General features: G+C 32.9%; 1 long non-coding RNA gene across 4 annotated transcripts; it reads left to right on the top strand.

Moving 5' to 3' along the window:
• The first annotated feature begins 6,475 nt into the window (after positions 1-6,475).
• Positions 6,476-12,792, top strand: LOC106115241 (uncharacterized). Of its 4 annotated transcripts, none has more exons than XR_001227741.1 (4): positions 6,476-6,672; positions 11,561-11,736; positions 12,116-12,254; positions 12,663-12,792. It is a non-coding gene; the product is annotated as an uncharacterized LOC106115241 (long non-coding RNA). The 4 variants fall into 4 exon arrangements; XR_001227740.1 differs by having other exon boundaries at positions 12,116-12,249; XR_001227743.1 differs by lacking the exon at positions 6,476-6,672 and adding an exon at positions 10,236-10,333 and having other exon boundaries at positions 12,116-12,249.
• The last annotated feature ends 6 nt before the right edge of the window (positions 12,793-12,798 follow it).

Raw genomic sequence — 12,798 nt, forward strand, 5'->3', positions numbered from 1 at the left:
ATCTCAGATACAAAATAAATATATTAACTAAATGCATTTACATCATTTAGAGATGAAACATTTAGTTAGCATTTTCTAAAAAAAATCCACTAAATACAAAAATCGGCAACGTAAACAGATTTACCATTAACGAGGTAACTCTGTAGCGCATATAATTTTCAGGCGAACTCCTGAAACACTCCGACCGCTCATATTTCAGTCGCATACTTTATAAGCGGTCGACGGCCAAGGCTGTACGTCACAATATTTACCTTCCTACTAAAAGCGTTGGATTTCGCAGCCTAAAGATTTCACACTAGCGCTGGAAAACGTACGGTTCGACGAAATACAATAACAAGAAAACAACTCTAAGGTCTTAAATATTTATAAAATCTTTTTCTTACTTATAACTGCTCCCTAAGTACTTTGTTATTTATTTTGTCAAATTTGCATTTAGCCTACAAATAAGCATGATTTATGATAAGTTATGATGACCTGCGGCGCAGACAAGCTGGCTCCAAGGGCGCACCGATTGGCCAAGACGGAGAAGTCGACGCACGTCATGGGGCTAGTCGTATACAACCGCCTGCTGGACCACGTCACAGCGGCAACAAGCCTCGCAACATTCAAAAATAGATTAAAATCATTGCGTCATTCATCTTATCGAGAAAACTCAATTTTAATATGAAGAATTTTTTGAGGGAAAAAATTTTTTTTGTAAATCGTACTCTTATGACCTAAAATTTAATCATTACGTACTTTAAAAGTTAAAATGTAATTAAGATACTGTTTAAGTTTTTTTTATGGTTAGGTCCTAAGTGTCGTACTAACAAAATGGTGATTAATATTTGTTACGTTCTATAAATTTTTTTGAGCGTTTTTTAGCGCCAGTGTGAAATCTTTTAGTAACGAATATTACGAACTAAGACATAACAAACGTGAAAATATGGATAAACGTTTTGTACGGTACCGACAGGGGCTGCGTTAAATATTTTATATGGAATGGAACCTCTCGGAACTACAATAGAAAATATTTCAAATGCAGGGTCTTACGGCTGAAACTAAACATCGCAATGTACTAATAATATTTCAATCACTGACCACTATAAATAGACTGGCTATGAGACGTAATATATTGTGACTATTTGATTTTATCGCTGATAGTAACGGTTCGTAGAGGTGGTGGATTCGAACTAATAATTAAGATGCAATTAATTGTCACGTAACATCGACAGACACGTTTTAATCGGAACGAAGCAAAATTTGTCATTTACAAGTAATCGCCTATCCATTTACAGAGATCAGTGATTTCGATGAACTAAATTCGCTTAGGATTCCCGAAATCTATTCATTTTTATGCCAAGGGTAAATAAACACATATTCATAAGTATTTAGAAATAATTTGATGTATTTCAAATAAGAACTATTTTTTGATTACTTTTTGCACAAAGAAGAATAAAAAACCTCTAATTGAACTAACACTCTTGAAAAATATAAACGTGAGTTTCTACAAAAACTGAGACTGACAGCGCCATCTCTTGTAGATATATGATATGTCCGTCTTGTTGTTACCTTAAATTATTGTTAGATGTCGCTGTATGATACTTGACATTTCTTGCTGTTTTCGCTGATTCAATTTTTAAACGTGTTTTCACAGCCGATATACGTGTACCAAAACACGTCCCACTTCATTCTATTTAAAAGGTGTGAACAGGAGTAACAAAGAGATTTAGGATTTTAGAACCATAGAGAAAAAAAAAACTATGACTATAAATTAAATTAAACATTAAAAAAAGTAACTTAAATTAGTGTCTTAAGTCTCACCTTTTAGCTTTGGGACACAATAACTCAACCATTTTACCAGAGATAGTGAAAAACTGCACCTTTAGTATAAAAAGCTGTATCGCGGAAATGAAGGCTTGCCTGACAAGACATAAACCGTGGCCTAGTCCCTGACAAAGCCTGGTGCCCGAATGCTGCAAATAATAAGGCATGGAGTGGGACTGTCTATTTTTAATGAATCATGAAAGAACATTCATCTGCTGACTTTGCCATTTATTTATAATGGACTTTGTAAGGATACGCCGTCATTAAAAAATATTATTTATTAAAAATATATATTTTTTTTTACTTGTCTTAATATATATATATAATTTTCTTGACATCGGTGGAGGGATATATATTGCGTAAAAGGTGACATGAAGAAAGGAGTGACGATGATATGACGGCAGATAGACTGATTTGGAGGACGGAAAACTAATTCGCCGACCCTAACGTAAGTGGGACAAGGTCCGGGAGGCGATGATGATGATGATGATCGGTCTATTACATTATTTTGATTGTCGACTTTGACAAAACTGATTTAAATATAGATAAATCCAAATAAATAAACAACAGATCTAATAAAGAAAATAAAGCACACGAATTTAGTCAAAATGTTTTGTTGCGCACTCTTAATTGTATCAGTATTTCGTGTATTTCAATTACATTTTAATTACAGTATTTGATACGATGTTTAAACAATATCTGGGACAAGTATTCGATACGATTCACATCACAAATGTTTCTAATTATTCACCAGGACAATCCAGTTCAATTAAAAAGCGAAATCCAATATCGGCTGCCGCGGGCCGCGAACAATGTAATTGGCATCCGTAATTGATTATTTAAATTCTAATTCAGGATCACTTTCCAATAGTTACTACGCGGAACTCAATACTGAAGCTCGGATTTCTCAATTACGATTTTCGGCCAGTTATGGATACATTTGTTTTAGTCACGCTACGAAAAAGGATTTATTGCACGAGATGACAAACAACGAATGAGTTTGGTACAGCTCCATCAAAGTTTAGACGTTCAATACACGCATTGTGTACTTGCTTCCATATGTTAAAATATGTTTACGAAGCGTTGCTAAAATTATAGACTATCATTCGACTCCTATTGACATCTTATATAGCATTATAAATGCGAAAGTTTGAATATATGGATGGATGTTTAAAGGTATCTCCAGAATCGTTTAAGAGAGTTCACTAAAATTTGGCACAAATGTACAACATAGTCTAGAAGAAAACATAAGCTACAATTTTTTTTTATTTCGAGCAGAACCATGGGCAACATCTAGTACATTTATATATCCTTATTCAATAGCGTTTATTTATTATGAATATAAAATATGAATCATGGATGTAGGAAAATATGTCTTCGTAAGTTCATATCCATATAATTCTTTCGTCGTTCGCCAAAATTGTAAAGAACGCTCACTTTTACGACAGGCGGGAGACGGTATTCGTTTACAAGACAATGTTAATGATAACAATTTTTATGTCTTGCTCTTCCTCGCCGCTCTCCCCGTGATAGCTCTTTCAAAATGAGCCGACTTTATTTTTTGCTCTTTCAATTTTCTCTATTGAGTCTTGATGAATAGTCGGGCTTTTTTAGTTTATCATTATCATTCTTTAATAGCCAAGAGTGATGTTTTAAGATCCTTTTATAGGTCATGTTGTCGATACAAGAAGTTTTTATAACCATATAATTTTCAGAGACGTTACACTAATTTCTTCTCAGTCCTGAAAATTGTTTGATCAGTTACGGGCCATTCTTTTTTCATCACAAATAACCCATACGAATGATAAACATTTTAAAGTATGTATGCTTAAATTATAATCAAAGTTAAAAAAGCTATAACGATATTTCTCTGGATGCGGACTCATATCTCGCGTAGATGTATGCAACACTCTAGTGTAAATTGAAATTGGCTTCAGGCCAATATAATCTAACAGCACCCGTGTATTTATCGGTTCGTATAGCCAGTGCATGGGAAATATGAAGCCCAATGATCGGATGAGGACCGGACACCTGGAGATAAAACGTCGGCTTCACCGACCTGGTATTCGATATGTGTCCGGAATTCAATATTGAAGTTATCCACATCAACCTCAAATGCTCTTTGGATAAAATGAATCAATATAAACGATATACTAAAATATTTGCAACAAGCTAGATAAAAATATTGAAGGTTAATTGAGAAGGCAATTATCTCACTGCGAGATCGTAAAAGGCAAAAACCGGTTAAAAAGTTAGCCATCTTCTTAGACAACCTTTGAACTTTTGAAACAGTTCAGTAAGGTCTTGTCTACATTTTTTGAGTGGTAAAGTACATTGATTTTATCCATGTTCTACCCTAAGTTTAATTAAATATAAAATCGTCTTATCTTTTATACAATACGAAGTAAACACGAAACAAATGAGCATTCAATATCAGATTTGAGAGTCTGATGCCACTACTTCGCAACAATTCTGACATAAGCGATGCAATAAAAATTATATAGGTGGCCATTGCGAGATGAAACTGTACTCTGGCCCTCAGCCAATACAATTATATTTCTGGTAAGTGGACTCGGCTAAACAACAGAGCTTACGGTAGATTACCTTCGTAGGGGATTAAGTTTGCCAGTTTTGGCTGGCGGCTTGTTATTTTGTATTTTTGCAAAACGGTCGTAGCGTTATTTTTTGTTTATTATTTTATGTTATGAACGTATTTTGTATGTTATGGACATGCGCACTGCCTCAACTAATTTTAAATAGTCACTGCCGAATATAGACTTTTGTAATAACTACATAACAACAATAACATAACTAATAAGAAAACTGAAAAGGTTTTTCAACTTATATTAAATAAATATCACCAAACCTTGATAAAAAGCTTAAAAAAGACAAGTTAAAGATTTTTAACGCCTGCCGAATTTAAATAGCAAAAGTAACATTATGAGATGTAACTATCATTTTATCGTTTAACATTGTTTCACTACAGTCTTGTGTATATAAATCACTAAATAATATGAAAATATATTTGAAGTTTTTGCATTTAAATGCATATTAAATAAGACATACTATATTACCGAAAATCATGTCAATTTTACGCAAGTAATCTTTGACCATGACTTATCCTTGTATTTCAAAAATATATATAATTAACACGTAACAATCACGTGACTTATCGAAAGTCAGTTGTTTACATTATTGAACTTCGTTATCCAATAATCTCAGTAAACGTACTTTGTTTAACCCCTCTATACATTTTAGTAATTGTTATCGAATCATTTCGGACCGAATGCACTGTCTAGGGCCACTAAAATAATGAAAAAGTAAATTTTATATGTACTTTTTCATTATTTTAGTATAAAAACACAACTTCAGTAGTATTTGCAATGTATAAGCTTACAGTTGGCTGAATCGGTGACGCTTTAAGCGAAAGCGTTGCTTTAAATTTGGCATTCGTAAAGCGTTTCAACAATCCACAACAATGTTTCGAAATAAACAAAGTAAAAAATGGGGACAAACAAATGGGCCGCTTGTTTGTAAAAGGAAATAATAGACGTATAATGTTTACCACACTGAATACAAAACAGGCATACTGTGTACACTTTGAGCCAAAAAAAAAACATTTAAAAAGATTTATTTATCGTCATATATCTCTATAATTTATGGTTTTTCGATCTAATACCTGGCCATTTAATTGCCAATTATTTTATAATCATATCACGTGCAAGCAATCCATCCATCTCTTCTTAGCTTCACACATTGACATTGATAACAACGATATTAAAAGCTAGCTTTAACCCACGACTACTAATGCTATTTTAAAAAAAAATAGTTGCCTATGGATTCTACCAAAATATGTTCTACATGTATGCCAAATTTCATCGAGATCCGTTAAGCCGTTCTGGAGATACCTTCTAACAAACATTCATCAATCTATCTTTAATATAAACATTTATAATATTAGTAAGATGAAATATTTTGTACAGAAAGTACATCGCAATATAATTATTGAAATTTTACACTCTAAAACAGTGTTTTTACGGGGCGTGATTGTTAAGACACAAACCGTGAAACCCAACAAAACTTGTATACTTAATAAGAAGGAATGTAACTTATTAAGTAAAAGGTAACTTACACAAGGAAAACACCGTCGTCGTTGAATACCTCGGTGTTCCCGCTGCTCGTTTGCTTCTTTATTTATTTATTTATTTGGTTCGTCAACAAAAGTACATGTGTTCTTATATACATTTTAAGACTATTACAAAAGGTTTCAGGAAACATATAATTTCACTTACAGACAAACACAACATGTATAAAGTATTGGTGCATAAACAATAAAAAACAGAACAAAAGAGTATGAAAATAGTGTAAATTACAAACAATATTAAACTAAAAAAATCAGAATTTAATGAGTAGGTATTTCTGTTATATAAAAAAAGGAGACAAGACTTTAATAAGCTTGAATAAGTGTACAATAAACATTTTACGTTATGTTCTGTCATAGCTCCTGTCATCCAAATTATTTCAATTGCAAGGCGCTAAAATTCCAATCCTTAGCACATGTAGACTTTAGTACCTAGATATGTTATCATTGAGTTATTAATTTCGATACAGTATCAGTGATTCACTCACACACAGCTCCATTACGTTGTTACATATTGGATCTCTTTGTAACTAAACAAAGCAAGACTTGCATTCGACGACCACGCGCGTGTCTTTTGTCATATTTTATTTTCTTTTTTGGAAGTTATTATAAGACAGTGTTTTATTCATTCTTATTAAATGATGGCCAGTATTCCTGTGTTCTAAATTTAAATTGTGGAAAACTTAATGATTTTAGAAATTGAATGCACTTCTAGGACAAATATTGTAAGTCATATTTCTATATTATTTTATCTTACTAATATTATCTCCCTCTGGAATATTTGGATGGATGGATTTTAATTAGAAGGTATCTCCAGAACGGCTGTATGGATCTCGCTGAAATTTGACACAGATGTAGAACATAGTCTGGAAGAACACATAGACTACTAATTAAGTTTTAATGTTTAAATGCCTTTCATCTTTCCACATAAATAACACGATGTGTTACTTATCAAATAAAGGAGCGGATAAACTAAATAAGATTATTACCGTTCCTATTAATTCTCTTCCCCGTCAATTATCCTACCCCTGTACATCCTTTTCTTATTAGTAAAGAAGGGAAGAGAAAAACATTGAGACATTTTCGACACTTATGTCCGAATATAAAAATAGACAAAATAAAAAAAAATTATGTACGATTAATCGATAGCGTTGCTAATTTTAAAAGCATTTATCACCTGATATAATCATTATATTTATAGATTGCTATTGATTGCTTTATTTTAAAGAATTTTAAGAAGTGTAAAAGGTATATGCACCTTTTAGTACACGAGGTACTTCCCCGGTGCAGTGATAACATATCTGCAAATGTATGAAGGTTTTTTTATCTGTGGCACGTTAGGATATCGACTAGTAGTATAAATGGTTAAATTAAATTAAAATTTCTCAACTATAGCTCATCTTCATTCGATCTGTCGATTTTTTTTTATTTTTTAATTATTATATAGCTTTTTATTGACGTGATGATTTTAATTTTATGATTACTGTTTAATAGCTTCAAGTTTCTTGTCTCATTTGATTTGTGTTCAAAATAATTATTTCAACTTTGTTGCAAAAATCTGCACGATTTTATGATCGGTTACAATTTACTTATGATACATAATGGTTAGTACAGACCTTCCTACTTAAGGTCGTTGGTTCGAATTCAGTATTTACACGACTTACATAAGAAATCATCTTCAAGATTAATTTAAATTTGAATCGTACAAGATTTTTGAAATAATTCGTGTAACATCTGACCTGTTACTGTCTTACTAATATTATAAATGTGAATGTTTAGATGGATGGATGTATAGATGTTTCTATTAAGGTATCTTTAGAACGACTGAAATGATCTCGATGAAATTTGGCATACATATAGAACATAGTCTGGAAGAACACATAGGCTACTAATTAAGTTTTTTTTTTATTATTTTCCGAGTAGACGTAGTCGCGGATGACAGCTAGTTTGTAATATTTTTGGAATATGTGAATAAAATCTACTTTACTATGTTACAAAATGTATGTTGAACGTGTTTTATATGCTTGTTATTGTGCTATAATTAAAGTCCACGGATTATCTCTTATCTAAAGCTATTTGCTTGCGACAAACGAAGATATGTATAGTCTAGAAGTGGTCCGTACATTTGATCTCTAATCGAGGATTTCCAGGACCAAAATCCCCGTTTAAAACATGTTATCTCTTGCTTATCAAAGTTAATGACAGGGTTGACTATATATTTTATATAGAGATTTTCGTCTCAGAAACCAACGGTAAATCGTTAATAATTAAACCAAATTAATTAAAATTATGCTGATAAACTAAAATGTTTATGGAATATTGTTTTCGGTTGTAAATCGGAAATCATTGATGTGCAAGCCATAACCGGGTTCGCATCGACCTTGCAAACCTGTTACAAAACGTATTTGGTACTGTTGACCGAATTACAAGTTATAGTGCGTTCCGATAATGTTCATTACGCGAACGTATTCCGAGGGCAAAAGGCAACGATCAGTTATTCTTTATTTTTTTTTAATTTTGTTAACCGATGTTTTTAAAATTTATTTTAATACAATGCAAAAAATATATCACTTTCTGTAAAGTCTTACTTATATCTTACTAAGAAGGATGGATGTTTGTTTGAAGGTATCTCCAAAACGGCTGTATGGATTTCGCTGCAATTTGGCACATATGTAGAACAAAGTCTGAAAGAACACAAGTCGCAAGCGACAGAAGCTAGAAACAAAATATTTTTCGATCAAACAAAACGATCATTGATATATGCCGAACTAGCTGTCGCCCGCGACTCCGTTCGCGCGGTGTTAAGAAAACACAGTAGCCTATATGTTTTTTCAGACTATGCTCTATATGTATGCCAAATTTCATCAAGATCCGTTCAGTCATTCCGAAGATACCTTCAAACAAACAAACATCCAATCATCCTCCCATCCATCCATCCAAACATTCGCATTTATAATATTAGTATGATTTTATGTGATTTCTCCAAAACATATTAACTGCAATAACGTACAGTCTTTATAATATATTCAATATAGTAAGTTTCGCCATCGTCAAAGGAGCTTTCAATTGATGAAATAGTTTGGTCCAAAATCAATACGTGTACACCTTACGTCGAAGTGATGTCAAAGGAACACTATATCTTTGATTGGATCAAATAAACGATTGACACTCAAGAAATAGAGCGCACGTGCGCTCGCACGGGCTCTTAGCCTAATTGAAATTGCCAATGACATAGATACAGCTGATTGTAGCTATTAGCGTGGGCTGTTTAGCTGAAATGGTCATTGTTACGTAACTACACCAATCACAACCATTTCGACAATTATTACATACTAGCGATCACCCGCGACTTCGTCAACGCAGAAAAGTAGCCTACATATGCCCCTATGCATTAGCTATCTTCCCGTCCAAGTCCCGTCAAAATCAGTCCAACCGTTCCGGAGATTAACCGGAACTAACGCGGCGGTGACAGACAGACAAAATTTTTAATAATTGGTTTTTCATTATCAGCTACACAAATACATTATAAGTACGAATCATGTTTCTCTACATAACATAGAGACACACTAATTGTATTAGTATGTACGTATATTGAACAATTTCATTACCAAATTATCATCAGATCGATAGGTCGAAATAACATCAAATAGGAAACAAAAGTTTACTTTAAATAAATAATCGAAACTGGATAAGCGAGAGTCTAAATGACCGCGCGTTTTTCTCGCTTACAGAGTTTTAACTTTAACCCGAATTTCTCGCTTATGGAGGTAGCTGGGATCATGTTATACAGATTTCTTGCTTATCCAATTCTCGCTTATTTAGTTAGATTGTAATATGTTAAATATGTAGCCCTTAGCTTAACTAATATTATAAATGCAAATGTTTGGGTAGATGGATGTTTGAAGTTATTACCAGAACGTCTCAACAGATCTTGCTAAAATTTGGCATAGATGTAGAACATAGTCTGGAAGAACACATAGGTATTTAGTTTTATTAAATAAGCGCGACCGAGTCGCAGGCGACAGCTAGTAGTGTAATAATATTAATACTTTACGTTCAATGTGTTCTTGTGAATATTTAATTAAAGGTTTCATAATGTTTTTATATACATTGTACATTTGCACATGACATTGTAACTGGTGAAGTGAATCAGGTACATTGTTCTCGCTCTATTACAATACTTTATTGCCTTTTGATATTATTAATCTACCGAGAAGTTTTTGCTACGGTCAGCTGTGTCTGATAAACATTGCATATCGTTGCATTACGACTAATATATACTCTCATATTATAAGAGTGAGTTGCATCAACTATAACTATAACCAGCGCCTTGACGGCGGTTAATTCTACGGTTTAACGATGGTTATATTGAAGTCATATTTAAAGGTAACTATAACCACTCAATTATGATGATGTTGATATCATGGTTGTGAAAAATTAAACTTTTTAACTATTTAAACATAAAAACTTTGTATTAATTTATTTATTTATAGATAAATATTTGCAATATTGTTAATTACATATAATGTATTTATTTTCGTTATAGCATTTCAATCAGGATCCATGTTTTTGCTTTTTTTTATGGAAATTGAAATATTCAAATGCACGTCGCAAATGCATTTCATTTTAATTTTGACTATTTTCTTTTCTATTTTTCTTGTTATTGACCGAACTATATTTAAACATAGAATATAAATGATGAAAAATTGTCTATAGATTTCTTACACATCGAAAACTATAATTGTTTATGAATTGTAGCCAAAAAACATCTGTGCTTAAAATCAATAGACAATAGACAATGATATTGTCATTCTGTGACATTTATTAAAATATTGTTAAAGTATTCATATTTAAGAAAAATGAATGTCATTATTTTCGTAAATTATTTAATAATATTTTATTGTTATTTGCATTACTATAACATGAATTTTTGAAGTTATTTACGGTAAAATGTTTTTAGGTTATACTTTTACTATCTTAAACGCCCGGCTTACATAATGCCAGTATAGTAGGACAGTAGCGCTGTTCTGGAATGGACTGTTTTGGCTTTTTGGCGCCAGTTAGCCTATGTTAATTTTAGGCGCTACTGTCCTGTACTGGCATAGTGTAAACTAAACATAAAATGTAGTAACTTGTCTTTGCGACTTGACATACTAAACGCGTCGGTGGCTCAAAGGTTAAGCACTTGATTTATAAGTTGCAGGTTCTAGGTTAGAATCCCGCCAAGTACCAATGTGGTTTTCGATTTACATTTATCCGACGTTCTTACGATGGAGGATAACATCGTCATGCAAACTGCACATAACTGCGAAGAAATTCAAAGATATGTGTGAAATCAACTCGCATTAGACAAGCGTAGTTGACTATGGCCTAGCCCCTAGACCCAAATCAAATTCCAATTACTAAAGTACTCTTCTATTCCACATTTCAAAACAAACGCTGTGTTCTTCAAGAAGCGTGCGTATCACCATCTCAAATGCCGGCAACGCATCTACGGTTCCTCTGGTATTGCAGATGTCCATGGGCGCCGATGAACACCTCGGTGTTCACGATGCTCCTTTGCCCCTTACTCTTATAAAAAAGTGTAATTATTTATGTTTCCCTTTATTGCAGGTGCTAAGTGTTTCACTATGGTGGAAGTAAGTAAGCATCTTTTCGACGAGAAATGTAAAGATGTAAGCTGTCAATTATTATTGCATCCGTGGCATTCGAGTTGCTTCATATCAACACTACCGGCGTATAAACATTCATTTTTGGGCAGCGCTAAATTTTATTTGCTCATACATCTGGTAAGTAATTATAAAATAAATATTATTATTATATATAAAGGTTGCAACAGTACTTTTATTTAGGCCGCCCAAAGACAGATTTTTGTGGAGACAAATATTTCATCCGTCACGTAGGGGCCGACCCTAGGATGACAATATCGTGATGCAAGCTGCACTTATCTGTGAAGAAATTCAAAGATATGTGTGCAGTCAACTAACCCGCACTTGGCCAGCGTGGTTGACTATGGCCTAATCACCCCTAACTTAGGGTAGACTCCGAGCCCCTCGGTGGGGACGTATAGTGAGCTGATGATGATGATTGGTTAAGTTATATTATTAGCTATTCTTATGTAAACTACTAGACAATGTTTAACTTGATAGTAATTTGTTCATTTTGAAGGTACAAAATGTGATGCGTGGTAGAAAAGTATTGAAGAGGAAAGAGTTAATACAAATGGGTGAATATTATATAAGATCAACAATTCTGGGCGGATTGATCTCAGGCAGTTGTTGTTCGTTTGGTTGTTTATTTAGGTAAGGTAAGTGTTTACATATTTCCTACTTAAATACGTAATATATTGTAATGGAACAAAACGTGAATGGAGTCGATTATATTGAATTTTATTTATGAAATTATATAAAAAGGTACTTAACAGACAGACGGACAAACAACAAAGTGATCCTATAAGGGTTGGTTTTTTTTGCTATGAGGTACGGAACCCTAAAAATACCCTAATAGTTATGTTTAATTCAACTGATTGTAAGAACATTTTTTCATTTTTCAACTGTATGTAAATCAGCTTTTGATATTAAAATATTGCTATTATTGTCCACACAGCACGGTTTTGTAGCCACCGCAAAATTCTTTGCAACTATAATAAATTTTTCGAAATATTTATATCTGAAGTGATATTTGTGTTTATTTCCTACGAAATTTCGACTTACAGATGGCTTTTAGGTAATAAAATGAATTACTATACGTATTTGTTTTTACCAAATGTGATAAATGGAGTTTGCATATTGCTGGAGCCACCGAGTAGAAGAGGATTGATTATTAATCTGTTTTCTAACTTAGTACGTGTC

Source organism: Papilio xuthus, unplaced genomic scaffold (genome assembly GCF_000836235.2).
Source record: "Papilio xuthus unplaced genomic scaffold, Pxut_1.1 DF827870.1, whole genome shotgun sequence".
In the NCBI taxonomy this organism is placed as follows: Eukaryota; Metazoa; Arthropoda; class Insecta; order Lepidoptera; family Papilionidae; genus Papilio; species Papilio xuthus.